This window comes from Lissotriton helveticus, chromosome 3_2, assembly GCF_964261635.1.
Source record: "Lissotriton helveticus chromosome 3_2, aLisHel1.1, whole genome shotgun sequence".
Lineage (NCBI taxonomy): Eukaryota > Metazoa > Chordata > Amphibia > Caudata > Salamandridae > Lissotriton > Lissotriton helveticus.
In genome coordinates, this window is record NC_136062.1 from 510509596 (window position 1) to 510524805 (window position 15210).

Consider the following 15210-nt stretch of genomic DNA (forward strand, 5'->3'; position numbering starts at 1 on the left):
GTCCGCCTTATAAGCTCGAGAGCTAAAAGCAGGACCCTGGTCAGAATGTAGCATGCCAATTGCGTATATGCCATTATAGACTCGCAAATCTTTGTATAACAGTTCAGACGTCAGCCGAGAGCTGGGGTCTACATTTTAAGTGAAAATAGTCTCTATATGTTAATATGACGATTTATTCATACTGGGTATTTTATGTCTATAGCCTAATCCTTATTGGGTGAAACGCCATGGCAGTACACCGCCTCGGTCACCACTGCGATGTCTGTTGCGGTTTGGACAGTTTTTTGTAAATATGTGATGTTGCAGGCTCATTCCTGGCCACCAATATGTTGATTGTAATTTTTCTAGAGAATCCTTAAGTTTAAGGTGTCTAAGACCCTCACCCATATGTGCGTCTGCTATTAACAAGCCTCTCCTGTCCATGTTTGGAATCACTCTATCCCCCACTCCAGGAATTCGAGCAAAAGGAACGGAGTTTGCATCGATTATGAATGTATAATTGAGTGGATACATGAGGGGTAGTGCTGAGCAGTCGCCTTTTGATGAGGTTTTCACCGCCAGCATTGTTTCTCCGTCAATGTATTTTACTGAACGCTTTTTTGTAGCTACGGAAGCCGATTTAGTTGTTTCCGCTGTGGCTGTCTCAGCCAATAAATTCCCTGCAACGTGAACGCCATCACGCTGATGACTCAGTGTATGTATCACGTGAGTCTTTGGTAGTTCTTTCTGCAAAAGAACTACTTGTTCCCAAAGCAATTTTTGCTTTATTGTGGCACCTGTGTCATCTTTGTACCCGTTTTTAACCCATTTCTGCAAGTCGTTATTATATGATTTGACGCAGTAATATGAATCGCACACTATAAGTGTCGGGAATTCGCGATCCGCATTATCTAGCGCCATTTTTAATGCTATTATTTCAGTTTGTTGTTCTGAATTATTTTCCACTGAGTGTGTTTTTGAAAACAGAGGTTTTAATTTACCTCCGCGCCACACGTCTTTTGTAATCTTGCATGTGGCGTTATAAGCTTGTTCTCCCCAAACTGAGGGCTGAGCATGTCCGTCTGTATGTATCACACAGGCGTACTGTCGTATGGGCAGAATGTCGATTGGCAGAGGATATTCTCTTTCATATTCTAGATTTTTTAATTTTGTCAATTCTGGATCAAAATAGTATTTCACTCTGTCTGTAGCAAGAGAATCTTCCCATTGTATGCATCTTGGATTTAGTGCCATAGTAGGTAAATTACATGGGGTTGTTAATGCCTCAAAGGCTGATTCTGCTGTTCTGACTGTAATCTGCCTGCCGTCAGCTTGGTATCTTTCTCTTGCTACAGCTGTTTGAACCGCGTGAACAATGTTTTCCTTAATGCTGAATGTTTTTTCAGCTTCTGTGTACAAATGTGTTTTGTATGCTATTGGTACCTTTTCTCCCTCATTTGAGGTTAGGTATGTGAATCCGCATCTTCCTGGGATGACTCGAATCACAAGGTTGCGTGTGTTATCGCGTGTTTGCAGTTTTGTTTTAACTAACATGTCTGTTTGTAAAGATCTCAAAATGTCTGTGTGTTTTTGAGTCCAGTTGATTCTTTTAAAATCTGGTTTTATTAGATCATAGAGGGGTTTAACCCTCTCTGCATAATTTATAATGTAAGTTCTTCCGAAATTTAGGAAACCTAGAATTGATTGTAAGTTTTTTAGCGTTCTAGGTGCTTGGATTACAGCACATTTCTCTAGGAAATCTTTAGCCAGGCTTTTGCCTTCACTTGATAATTCATATCCTAAAAATAGGACAGTCAGATGGGCAATTCTTGACTTTTTGAAGTTGAATTTGTAACCCTCTGTTGCGAACCCCAATATTATGGTGTTCACTCTTTTCAAGTGAGTATCCAAGTCATCGTCTGTTAGATAGATGTCATCAACATAAGATAATGCCTCATCATCATACATTTGTAGTAACTCTGTTACTCTTGCTGAGAATAATCCTGGGCTGTTCTTGAACCCTTGGGGCAAACAATAGAAATTTTTCTGCGAGCCATTTATTGAGAAAGCGGTGTGCTTTCAGGTGCTATATTTTGACAAAAGAATCCATTAGAGATGTCTAATGTTGTTTTGTATTTTTTGCGCACTATGCTATTCATTAGTGCCGCACTGTGTGAGTTTTGTACTGCAAATGTTTTGCAGCATGAGTTAAGGTGTCTGTAGTCCAAAACTAGACGATATGAATCATCTGGTTTGGAGACAGGAAACAAAGGATTGTTCATTTGTGAGGTGCATGTTTCAATCACCCCCTGGTATTCAAGTTGATCTAAATCTCCCTGAACTGTTTTTTAGCTTCTTGCTTAATTGGGTACTGCCTCTGTGCAGTCGGTTGAGATTTTAACTGGATTTTGTGAGGAGGAGAGTCCTCGTCCCATCCCACATGATTTTTATATAATGCAGGAGCCTGGGCTACTGCCCACTTTCTTGCAAGTGTATATTTTTTACGAATTGGAATATGATTTGAGAAGGCAGGCATAATCATTTCTTCGCCATGAGGGCACTCCCTGACAAACTCCGGTGGCCAGTCTTTTTCAGCTAGAAGGATGTCATAGCCCTTGGAGAGATTATCCCAAAATAGACCCCTTATTTTCCTAGTCTTATCTCCCTCTATACGTAAAGTTATTTCATATATTTTATGAGGTTTGCTAACTCTGGTATCTGCAGTTTCCACCTGAATGTACTCATTCGTGTCCACTGTCTCCAGATGATTCATCAGGATCTTGCGAGCTATGCTCACTTCTGCTGCGCTGTCTAACATTGTCTGAGCCCACTCTCCGTTTTTCAGCTGAGTCCTCAGGATCCTCGGCATGTTTGATTATTTTAATGCTGGCTACCTTCTTCTTTGGAAATTGTAACTTTTTACTTTGATGAGCAGGTTCTTTGTCTTTGGACTTGACGTGCTCTTCCCTGTGTTCTGACCGTCCTCTTCTTTCCGATTTCTGCGAGGAAGTCTGAAAAGATCGAGAGGGACGTGTATCAATATCTTGATATCTATCAGGTTTCTTCAAATTATCCCTATTTCTAAGGTTGTATTTTTTCTCAGAGGGCTCCCTCTGGGGAGACTTGTGTCCTTGGTCCGGAGATCTTTCTCTCCGCCGAGGAGACCTTCCTCTGGACTGGAATCTTTTTCTTTGGGAGTGGATTGTTTATTTCCATCCCAGTTCTTTTTTGAAGTGTTTAGATTATTTTTAATAAATACTTTTTCAGGATTTTCAATTAGTTGGGGTTTCACTGGTTTCCCACCCAAACTATCTCTTCCTAGTTCTTCATAGGATTTTTCTATGATTCTGGCAAGTTCAAATGGTTGGTCTGCTATATCTGTTTCCTTCAATCTTTGGCGGATCGCCACATTTGCTGCTTCCCCTTTAATTTTTGCTAGTAATATTGCCGAGACCTGCTTGAAGTCTTTCAGTAATTTCATACCCAGAGTTAAAGCAAGTTCTGGACCGTATTCATTTTGAATCTGTTTTAGCACCTCTGGTATTACCGCCATGGACGGAACACCATGTGTTTTTGTGTAAATGGAAGCAAAGACTGTACCCCAAGTGTCACAGTCCTCCACATGTGGTACGATCCCCATTGGAAGACAGATAGTCAGAATTCTGTGTTTCTCAACAGGGGTGGTATCTGGAAATACCACCTCTATTTGAGTGATTTTCTGTGCTAACCAGAATGGAATTTGTTCCCGTTTAATGGGTACTTTACCTAGACAGGACTGTATGTTCTGTGGTGTGATTTTACTTGTGTTCCCCTGATGAGGGGTCAGCTGTGGAATTTTAATAGCTGGTTGGACTGTTGAAGTCCGCATTACATATTGGACTAGTTGTCTGCGTATTTTAATCAGTTGTTTTAACTGTGATAAAAGTTCTGGTATTGCCATTTTTTCAATGTCTGGATGTGGTGTGTATCCGGCTAGAACCGGCCACGTTGCTCCTGGTCTACCTAGTGGACCGAGCCTGGTGATGTGATCATTATGTTTTAGGGCGCCTTTAAACCAGAGCAGGTGCTCTTGGTATTTGAGTGGTATTTCCACCTCCTCGAAAGGGGTGTACTCATCCGGAGGTTCCTCTATCTTGTAATAATGGAACTCCTTTGTTACAGCGTTTGCTGCTGGAAAGTTTATCCATGAATAGAATACCTCTGTCTGCCGATATTCGTGTGCCTCAATTACGAATATGACTGTACCACCTCTCGGTGTTAGTCCATTTTCTATACGTTTTAAAGTTATAGTTTTTCTTATGCTGACCGGGATGAGTATTGCACCCGGGTCTTGCTGTAGGAGACTTGTGTCTTCCGCTAGGAGTTGAGCTGCTATTCTAGCTGCCTCCCTTTCTTCTTCATTGTCTGACATTTTACTGACAAGAAGGTTTTTTGTTGAAGATCAGGTTTTCAAGGAAACAAAGATTAGATGCACAATATTTTGGAACACTGTATCCTTCAACGTTGAATAAACCAAAAACCATACATAGGAGTCTCCTCCTACTAAGTTTGGCGGATTTAACCTTTCACCCACTCCAGACGTCTTTGGAGTTTTATGGAAAAAAGGGTCTGTGTGAAAAAGCACGACTGAGTTACTCTAATGTCTTGCGTTAGATTTATCGCCTATCCAAACCGTTGGGCGCCATGTAGTGTAGTTCCGATTATCCCAATAGGCTCTGCGCATTGGAATAATATCTTCAATAGTATAGACGTAGGACTGTGGTTAACTAGGTCTTCTACTGACGATATTAGACTTAAAGTTATGTGTGCCAGCTAGCTCAGAGTTCACTAGAAACTTTCTCGAATAGGCAAGGAGGAGTTTAACCTCCCTGGATAGACAAGAAGGAATTTAGTTTCTGACAACCATAGAACATGACAACTTTGCTCTCCCCTAATCAAGAGTATATCTCTAGAGTTGTGTGAAAACAAAAGACAACTATTTTACTCAGTCAGTACATGCATTCTTAGTTTCACCAGTTTGTAGAGAAATAAGAGATGGGCGTGCTTCAATAAAAAGATGTCATTTATTGATCAGTCTCTTTTCTCATACAAGAGAAATGAATCGCTATTATTGCAATACTTATAGTTAAGTAAAGTGCATACAGTAAAAACAGAATTATAAAATAATACTGTAAAAGCATTTATATGGTTTCTTAGCCATATGATACTTAAAATGGATAAAAGATATACATACATATATACATTGACTAATCGTACTCAACTGGTGCTTCTAACTACGCCTACCCCGGTGTACCTGACCTAAGCCTAATACTTGGGAGGGAGTAAGTAAGTAGCAGTTTAAGTTAAGTTTGTTTTGCCAAGAATCTGACTCAAGAATTCTCTGTAAGGGGTTAGTCAGTTCAGTACCTGGGATTTAGAAGGCTGGAGGGTTGGTATCTCTGTCTCAGGACTCGATATCCCAGTTACCCGCGAGGGCGGCTGGAAACGCCGGAGGCTGGATTTCTCGGCAGGAGAAAAGGCAGCGTCTCTCTCAGCGCGTCAAAAGGGAGGGGCAGCGTCCGTGGGCTTTTCTGCATCAGCTGGGCTCTCCGGCAAGTAGCGCGGCTCCAAGCTCGTCACCACCGTGTCTTAGCTTAGGGCAGCGTCGGTATATTTATACCTGAAAGGTGCCGTGTTTGACTTAAGGATGGACATAAGACGTCAGCAAGAATGTCATAAGGACTGGTCGTTCTTACATTCTTTGCAGGAGTTCTTGAGCGAAATCAAAACAATAGCTGCGGGGAATTTCCCAGGTCTGTTGGAGGTTTGATTTGTTTTGAGAACTCGGTGTGCTTTCTAGGGGGCTGAAGGGATAGTGCTTGCTTAATGTGACAGCATGCGCTATGACCTAATCTGAAGACGGGTTTCTGTGCCGGTGTATGGACATTAATGAATTAATAACCGGACAAGGGTCAGAAATAGGAGTATCAATATAGGTACCTAGATAAACACACTACAGGACCTCCATCCACCTCGACCTCCATTTCTCAATTAGTGGTGCTGTAAGTGCACAACGTAGTAAATTTCGGCAACACACATCCTCCACTTCATCTGGCATTAGCATTCCCAGTATCGCCTCCTCCGCCCCCACAGACATTTGAAGTCCGCAGTTTGGGACTTCTTCAGTGTTAGCCCAACAAGGGAAAACATAGCCATTTGTACAATTTGTAAGGTTCGAGTTAGTCGTGGTAAGCTTGGTACCAACTATGGTACCGGAGGCCAGAGAGGTCATCTTGAAAGACAGCACACCATCAAATGGCATGCACACGTAAGGGAGATCAAGGCAGCCCGAATTGCAAGTCAACAAATTGTATCCGGTGATGTTTCATCTGATGATGACGAGGAGGAAGAAGCGTCAAACATTTCTTCATTTACACCCAGTACCCCTGTCAGCAGCACACCCCCTGCAAGATATATGAGCCACACTAAGAGTGTGGGAGAGAGTGAGACACCAATGCGAAAAAGTTCATCATCATCACTGAGCGTAACTGGGTCGAAGAAGTCATCATCATCCCGTAAAATGGTCCAGCCCACCATTAGAAGCATTTTGTTTTCAGATGCGCCATTTGAACGCAACCACCCAACGGTGCGTCTGTATAACACTAAGCTGGCTAAAATGCTAGGGCTGGGCCTTCTCCCTTTTTCTTTTGTGGAAGGGGGGTTTTCTTGAAATGGTGGCAACGCTCTGCCCTAAATGGAAGGTTCCTAGCCGGTTCTATTTTGCCAGAGTTGCGGTTCCAGCACTACATGAAGATGTGCTGGAGGTGATTGGGGCAGCTTTGTAGAAGAGTGCTGTTCACACTATACATCTGACAACAGACATGTGGACCAGTTGCCAAGCCTTTGATTACATGTGCATCACTGCACCCTGGGTCTCTTTTTCAGGGGTTAAAGCAAAGCTAAACGCAGGTGTTGACACGGACAAAGTTTATGAAGCTGCTCGGAAACATGCAACAGTAGCCATGTTTGCCATGGAGAAAACTCATACAGCGGAAAACATTTTGCATGAGTTTAACACAAAGGTCTTTCAATGGCTGTCCCCAAGAAAACGCATGATTGGTTATGTTTCCACGGATAATGGCGCCAATGTAGTAAAGGCCATGGATAAGGGTAACTATTTCAGAGTGCTGTGTTTGGCGCACTGTATAAACCTGGTTGTTAAAAAATTCTTGCGTGAAGAAAGTCCAGTCTACGAGTTACTGACCACCTGCCGAAGAATGTGCACACATTTCAATCATTCTTTTAAGGCCCGGAAGCAGCTGATGTGCCTGCAACATGAACGTAAAGTGCCAGTGAAAGCACTCATCCAGGAGGTAGTAACTCAACCTTCTACATGCTTGAGCGTCTGTATGAGCAGTATGCGGTAGTCGATCAGTATTTCTTTAAACTCGGTACACTTATGATAGACCTGAGGATACAGGTGGAGCAATGGGAGCTAGTTAAAAGCCTGACAGACATGCTTCATCCTTTTGAGGTCTTCACGCGTGCAGTCAGCAGGGAGGACTGTAATTTGGGAAGAGCTATCCCATTGTTGAGCATGCTAGAGCACCAACTGAAGGCGGTGTCTTCTACGTTTCAAAAAGATGGAAAGCAAGAAGCATTTGAGTTGGCGGAGAAGTTATTACAGCACCTACTTCGCGATGAACGTCTTGAAAAGATCCACACAGAACAGCATTACATTTCTGCTACTATTCTGGATCCACGGTACAAAAAGGTAGTGGCAGGCATAGTATTCTTTCCTTTTGATGACGCAGATGTTACAAAGTACAAACATTGGCTAGCTGTGTCAGCCACTCGGTTTGAAAGAGAATGGCAGGAAATTGAAGGAAAAGGCAGTACATCAGAATCAGCAGGCCATCCGGTGTCAAAAACATCCACTTCTGCATCTGTGGCTGTGGCAGAAGTGAGTGATTTTCCATCTCAGCCTTTACCGACACCAGCAACCGTATCATCTGCACCAGACATAACAGTAATATTGTGTGAAGAAGAGTTTTGGCTAACTCAGCTTGGGTTTGCTTCTCAAAAGGTCCCAGAAAAAAGTAAGCAAAGTGGAGGAATCCTGGATAACCTTGAGTCGATGGTGCAGGCCTATCTGAATGACCCAACAGAGGTCTATGTTCATCATGACCCATTGGCGTATTGGCATGGGAAAAGAGATGTGTGGTCAGAGATCACCAACCTGGCTATAAATTACTTGTCTTGCCCACTCGCAAGCGTGTCTTCTGAACGTGTTTTCAGTGCTGCTGGTGGCATTGTAACTTCCAAAAGGACCCGCCTCTCTCCCAAAAATGTAGAGGTTAACAATGATCAAGATGAATTAGCACTTCCTACCACCAGATTACAAAATACAAGAATGCACGCAGGAAGAAGACGAGGAGGACACCAACTTAGATGAGGGAAGTTCTTCTCTGTTAACTGACCTACTCCCGTCTGAATTCGCAGAGTTTGAGATGAGCTCTTCTTCCCTGACACCGAGCCCTGAAAATGAGTCAATGAATCACTAACTTTCTTTTTCATCCTTATTCACTTTTATTCCAGTGTGTCTGTCTTTCTTTGTTTTGCAAAATCTATATAAAAAAAACTTTAATCACCTAATCACAAAAACAAACCCATCAGCAGAACTGTCTTCACTTATTTGCTTATTGATTTGAAGGTGCCGCAGTCTGCATTCCTCAGGTTCACTAGTTCACAAGAACATGCTCCTCTATCCTCCTCCTCCAGACTCCTATTTCCCTCAAAGCAGATGGCTGAATTACACCCAATGAAGAAAGACTCTGCACTTGTGGGGGTGTTCTACTTCTTTGCGGGTGAGTTGACGGGTCTGGGGCATTGCTGTGAAGGTCTAATACCGGATAAAATTGGCTTTGGAGAAAATCAGAGGTGAAAAAGTATATTGCGTTTTTGCTCACTTGCCTGTCTTTGGGGTGCTGTTTGGGGGGCTTCCAGGTTTTTGGGAGTGGGTTTTGGGGTCTGGGAGCACTGCTGCCACAGTCTAATTTTGATTGCATTTGTTTTTCAGAAAATCCGTGGTGGAAAAGGGGAGTTAGGGCTTAGCTGCAGAGCTCATTTGGACTGCATTCCAGGTAGGCCCAAAGTTTCCTAAGTGTGGCTTTACCCGGTTTTGCTTTTCGGCTTTTTGGGGGGGTGAAACTTGTTTTTGCCCGGGTTCACGGGTCTGGGGGCCTTGCTTGGAAGGTGCAATACCGGCTAAAAGTGGTTTGGAGAATATCGGAGCAGAAAAAGTTTTTGCTCTTTTGATCACTTGCCTGTCTTTGGGGTGCTGTTTGGGGGGCTGTTAGGTTGTTGGGGGTGGGTTTAGGGGTCTGTGAGCACTGCTGGCACATTCTAATGTTGATTGCATTTGTTTTACAGGAAATCCATGGTGGAAAAGGGGAGTTGGGGCCTAGCTGCAGAGCGCATTTGGAATGAATTCCAGGTAGGCCCAAAGTTTTCTAAGTGTGACTTTTCCTGGGTTTTGCCTTTTGGCTTGTTGGGGGTGTTAAACTTGTTTTTGCCCGGGTTGACAGTTCTGGGGCCATTGCTGGGAAGGTCTAATACCCGAAAGAAAGTGTTTTCGAGACAATCCCTGGGGGAAAAGGGTTTGCATTTTCTGAGATTTCGCTCACTCTACCGTTTTCGGGGGGCTGTTTGTGGGGGTTCCTGATGTTTGTGGGGGGGTTTGCGAGTCTTGGAGCAATGCTGGGTATGGATACTTTTGCTTGCTTGCAAGTGGTTTGAATACAATCCATGGTGGGTACGGGGGGATTTGGGCCTACTTTACTTTCAAAGTACGTTTTGTCACCATTTTCTACTAGGCCTCTGACAGGTAGCAGTATCGCACGTTTTTTGAGATCTGATTGGGGGTCTTCTACATTTTTGCGACTGGGTTTAGTAAGGGTCTGGGAGCACTGCTGGGAAGGTCTAATTTTGTTCTAAAACACAGTTTACAGTACACCTAGTTTGAGGGGAAAGTTCCGCTAAATTAATTTGCCCATACTTATTTATCCTGCAAAAGGAGACTCAGACAGAGTACGCACTTTCAAAAATATTGTACTGTTTATTAGGAAACTCAAAGTGTGACTTTTTGCACTACACAGCGTACATACCTTATATTTATTTGTCAGTGGTGTTCTAATATCACTTCCTGTTTTTCCATCAATAATTACAGGACGGGTTTCAGCCTTAGCAATGGGAAAAAAACGATGAAGTCAGGCTTCACATTAGCGAGCCGCAATTCAGCATCCGCCAGGCAGGCAGTGGACAGGGTGTATTCTGGTCACCAACATTGATGGATGGAGCGTCAGATAGAATGGAGGAGTCCCGCTAATAAGAGGAATGGTTGGATGCATGCAACTTCCCAAATTCAACAGGACAACTACAACAACATACAGATACAGTATCCGTTGTTTTCTAATTATCTTTTAAGTAATGTTATTGCTGTGAACTTCTATGAGTGTGACTCTGCATTTCTTTGATCTCTGCTTCTAAATTCATCCCTACAGCCATTGCATAGGTTTTACTTCTGCTATTTTTCAAACCTAATTTAATGTACGAAGTGTTTCTCTGTGTGCAGAGATAGGCAAGTGAAAACGCATAATTACTGCAGCCCTGTACTGTCGCATTCTTTCATTCACGGTTGTCGAAAGTATTACTTACTTTTCAGTAACCAAGCATGCAGTAGTGCATGCACTTCCTTTATGTCACTTAAAAGATTTATGGATAGCTCTGTACCCAAAGATTTGTTTATCTTCAATTATTGTTGGTCCATGCTGTGCTTTTTTTTTCTTGAAAGAAAGAAAACCCGAAAACATGGATGACTGTTGTCAACCAAATCAAACATTTCAAAAGAACAATAACAAAATATTTTGGAGAAATAGCAAATAGACAACTATTCCACGGGATATATTGACCTATCTCATGTGGTCTACTAAGATATTAGTATTTCTTGATTTGCGCACCGTCGACTTGGAAAGTTATGTAATCACTAAACAAACTACTAAAAAGATTCGCCTAGGACTGGTAGGCAGCAGCACGCGAAGTGACAGACAAACTCCATCGTGATTGCAGATCAGTGACAACACTAAAAAGTTTCCTACTACATTAACCAGTCATTAAAATACTCAAACTATCAATCCGCCACCACTATTTCTTCTTATTGCCAGGTGTACAAAGGAAGAACTGGACTTGAGTCTGTAGGGGCAGATTTACAAGCCCCTTGCGCCTCTTTTGCTCCTTTGTTGCGTGACTTTTGTGACGCAGCGGCAGAACAAAAGAGGCGCCATGGTGCAGCGTATATTAACAATGTGACACATATGGGAGATGCATCACGTTGTAAAGCCCTGCGCCATCAGGGGGTGTTCCGGCGCAAGGGAGGGCGTTCCTGCGCAGGAACGCATCCTAATAGTGGGTGAGGAAAATCTACAAGGTTTCAATCAGTCACTTTTAGGACAATGATGCGTCACTCAAACCCTGCGCCTGCTTGAAGCAGACGTATGGCTTGACGCAGCATTGGAGAGATAGGGCACCCCAGAACATTGCTGGAGCTGCGCCATCGTTGCAAACCAACTCCAGCAATGCGCCGCCTTTACGGCACAGATACGTAATGCTTCGGTGACGTTTTTGGCCCATGGTGCGTTGCATTATAAATACGGCGCACCATGGGTGGTGGTGGCGTGGCGCACAATTACTGGCGCATCCCTGCTACTTTGCAGGGGTGCGCCGGTAATTGCATATCTGCCCCTTAGTGTCTAGCATTACGCAGTTCTGTAAACTACACTCATACATAATTTCTCCGGCCAATGAAATGAACACAAAATCGAAAACAAATAAGCATTGTAGCAACGCTACTGAGAAGGAGAGCAGTGCACCTGAAATGCCCATAAGATTTTGAAATATAATTTACCTACAATGTAATCGGCAGCATTATTGCTGTTGGTAAAAAACAAAAATTTGCAATATAATAACACACAGAGCAGGAGAAAAGAGAGTAGTGATGAAATAGCTACTACTACTCACCAAGCCCGGGGATCTCGACGCCGAGCAGGTCAAGCAGGTCGCGTTCCCGGTCCAGGAGATCCGTCCAACGGTGGGTGGCCTGGTTGTAGGTGCGCCGGACCCGAGAGTGTTCATACATGGCCCGGCACACCTTCTCCCACCGCTTCCGGCACTCCCGGAGCCCGTAGCCACTAGCGATTCTGCCGCCTGCCGCGATGGTCCTGGCGAGGCGGGCCTGTAAATAGTACACTAGTGCGGCCACCTCCTTCGCGCTAAAGATCTCCTGTGGCATCACTAGCTCCCCCCTCAAACGCCCGCACGGGAGACGGGCACCGGGTGCGGGACCCTTCACCTTCTCGGGATGCTTCCCGGCTCCCTTTACCATGGTCTGGGCAGAAAAGAAGGTAAATAAGAAATAAGAAATAGAATAGGGAAGAAGAAAATAAAAGTGTTTAAAAAAGTAGTTTAAAATTAACCAAAAATAGCAGAAAACACAAAAATATAGAGCTAGAAAAATATAGGGATAGATAATAAGTAAAATAGATAAAAAAAAAATTCAAACAAGCAAAGGATGGCAGAGATTGAGAGAGTATACAGAAAGGATGCCCAGAACCATAGCAATGAATGAAAAACAAGATAGCCGCGCCCGTACACGACCGCGTGGGTAAGTTTGCGCGAGATTTCCCCCGCGATCACACGCAAACTTGTACTAGCGAGCCGCACACTTCGCGAGATTACACATAGCGCCCGGAAACGGAAATACGTCATGCAAACAAGATGGCAGCGCCCATGTACGACCGCTAGGGTAACTTCGCATCGTTACGCTACAAGCGGCTCACGAAAATGCAAAAAACCACGCGAACTAACACGCAGCAAAAAACAAATCGCATATTCGCACGAATTTGCGGCTTCCGAATTCAATCTCGCGCAAATTCACGCCCCGCGAATCGCGCAAAATTGCAGAAAAAAGATTTTTGCAAAACTGAAAGCACTCAGCAGGTGCAAAAGTTCAAGCTCATCATTAGTAACCATTCCCTGTAGTGCTTCCTGGGGGGCCCCTCCAGAGTTCAGTTGCCTACTTGCAACTATTCTATGACCCTGCTCTGACCCTCACAGCAGGCTCAGAGAATAGCTACAAGTATGCCACAAAGGTCCTGTTAAAAAAAAAACTTACACTGCAACAGAAAGCAATTACAGATAAGGAAGCAGGTGCCAGACTGGAAGTTCAAATTCAGTGACACATTAATCAGCCCCTAATTCATTCACGTCAGTTGAGGCATGGCAGGTGTGCTAACGAATTTTGCAAAACTGAAAGCACTTAGCAGGTGCAAAAGTTCAAGCTCATCATAAATCAGGAAGCACTTACAGCTAAGGAAGCAGGTGCCAGCTCAAATTCAGTGACACATTAATCAGCCCCAAATTAATTCATGTCAGTTGAGGCAGGGTAGGTGTGCTTTTCCCCCATAATCTACAGTGATGAACCAGAGGGTGGCAGTGATGAACCAGAGGGTGGCATGGGTGAACCAGAGGGTGGCAGTAGTGAAACAGAGGGTGCTGTGATGAACCAGACGTAGAAACAACATGGTCGTGACCGTTGCGACCCGACATGTAAGTTCGCGTTTGCAAAGTCGTAAAAAACCCTCGCGTACTGGCAGAAACCCTTGCGAACACAAAAAAAGTCCGCAAATTCGCGAAAGTTTGCAAATTTTGCGGTTTGCAAATTTGTAAATACGCAAATTCGCGAATTCGCAAAATTCGCCCATACTTAATATTCATCAATGGGCAAAATCTTTGTTTTCATACAAACGTGCCAGGAGCCTAAGGGACGCACTAGTCCATACTCGACCCAGGAATGAAACCACCGACAGACAAACAACTGTTTTGAACGCATGGGGCCTACCTCCAGTGGTGGGTCATTTTCAATGAGGCGCGTGTAGCGTGTGCCATTTAATATCAGCATCTAAACATCTTGACTTGGAACAAGGCAAACAATGGCAGCAAAAATCCCACACGAACTGTAATTCCACATATGTGGTTAATCTGATCACGTGTCCATGTCCATACAATTTAAGGTACGTGGGGATGACTACGAGAACAATAAAAAAAACTGATTTACGAGCATCGCAGCAACATCCGTTGCAAGAGAAACAGCACAAAACTCACAGACCATTTTCTTTCCTTACAGCACACCACCAATGATTTACATTGGACAGTGATAGAGCAGTTACCTCTTGGAACAACTTCCCAGCAATCTCTTTTTGAGAAAGAGCAGAGGTGGATTTACCAACTGTCCACCAACCATACCGGAATAAATGACAATATCCTATGGGGTTCGGTTTTAAAGTGCTTATCTCTTCCTAAACTCAGCAGTCAGCTGTGTAATTTCTGAATGTGTACTCTGTTGATTTGTTGCGTAATTGGAATGAAGGATCACGTATTCACTTTATACATTAACTCTCATCACTCTTGAGAGAATGAATACAACGTCGGGACATGATTCCATTTTTACAACTTTACCAATGAGTCTTTTCTCGAAACAAATGCTAGTTTTTATACATCACTTCAACTGTTGTGACATTGCCACAGTCCGCATTATTGGGGCTTCGCAGTAGTGTGTTGCTGCAAATAAACTGAATGCTAATGCTGCCGTTCACGATGTAGGTAATAACTAAATGCATTATGTGTGGCAGTTTGCCTTTACGTTTACTGTGGGCTGAATATGGCATACATTTTTATTATATAATGGATGAATTGTTTGGCCACGTCAACCGTTTTTTCCCCCTTAAACAATGGGGTTTCACATTACCGCAGTGGTGCTCTGGTTGTTGGAGGCATTGATTAAACAAGAAGCATGTTGCGCGTAGTTTCACATAACTATGTGATGGTGCTTTGCGGTTTTGTGGCTTCCATCTTTACTGCAATATTAGCGGGGAACACAATTGTTTTACACAGTAGACAAAATGGTTATTATCTGCAGTCTTTGTTCCCCATGAAACAATAAAGTTGTACTCTGCCGCAATGAACGGGTAGCGCACTAGTTGTTAGAAATCCTATCAGTCAGACAGGAAGCACGTCACACGTTACTTCACGTAATCATGTGACAGTGCTTCGCGTATTTGTAACAGGAAGTCCAAGTGCTCGCTAATATTCAGGCCAGGGAGGACCGAGCTAGGTCCATAGCGGGAGCGTACTAAGTGG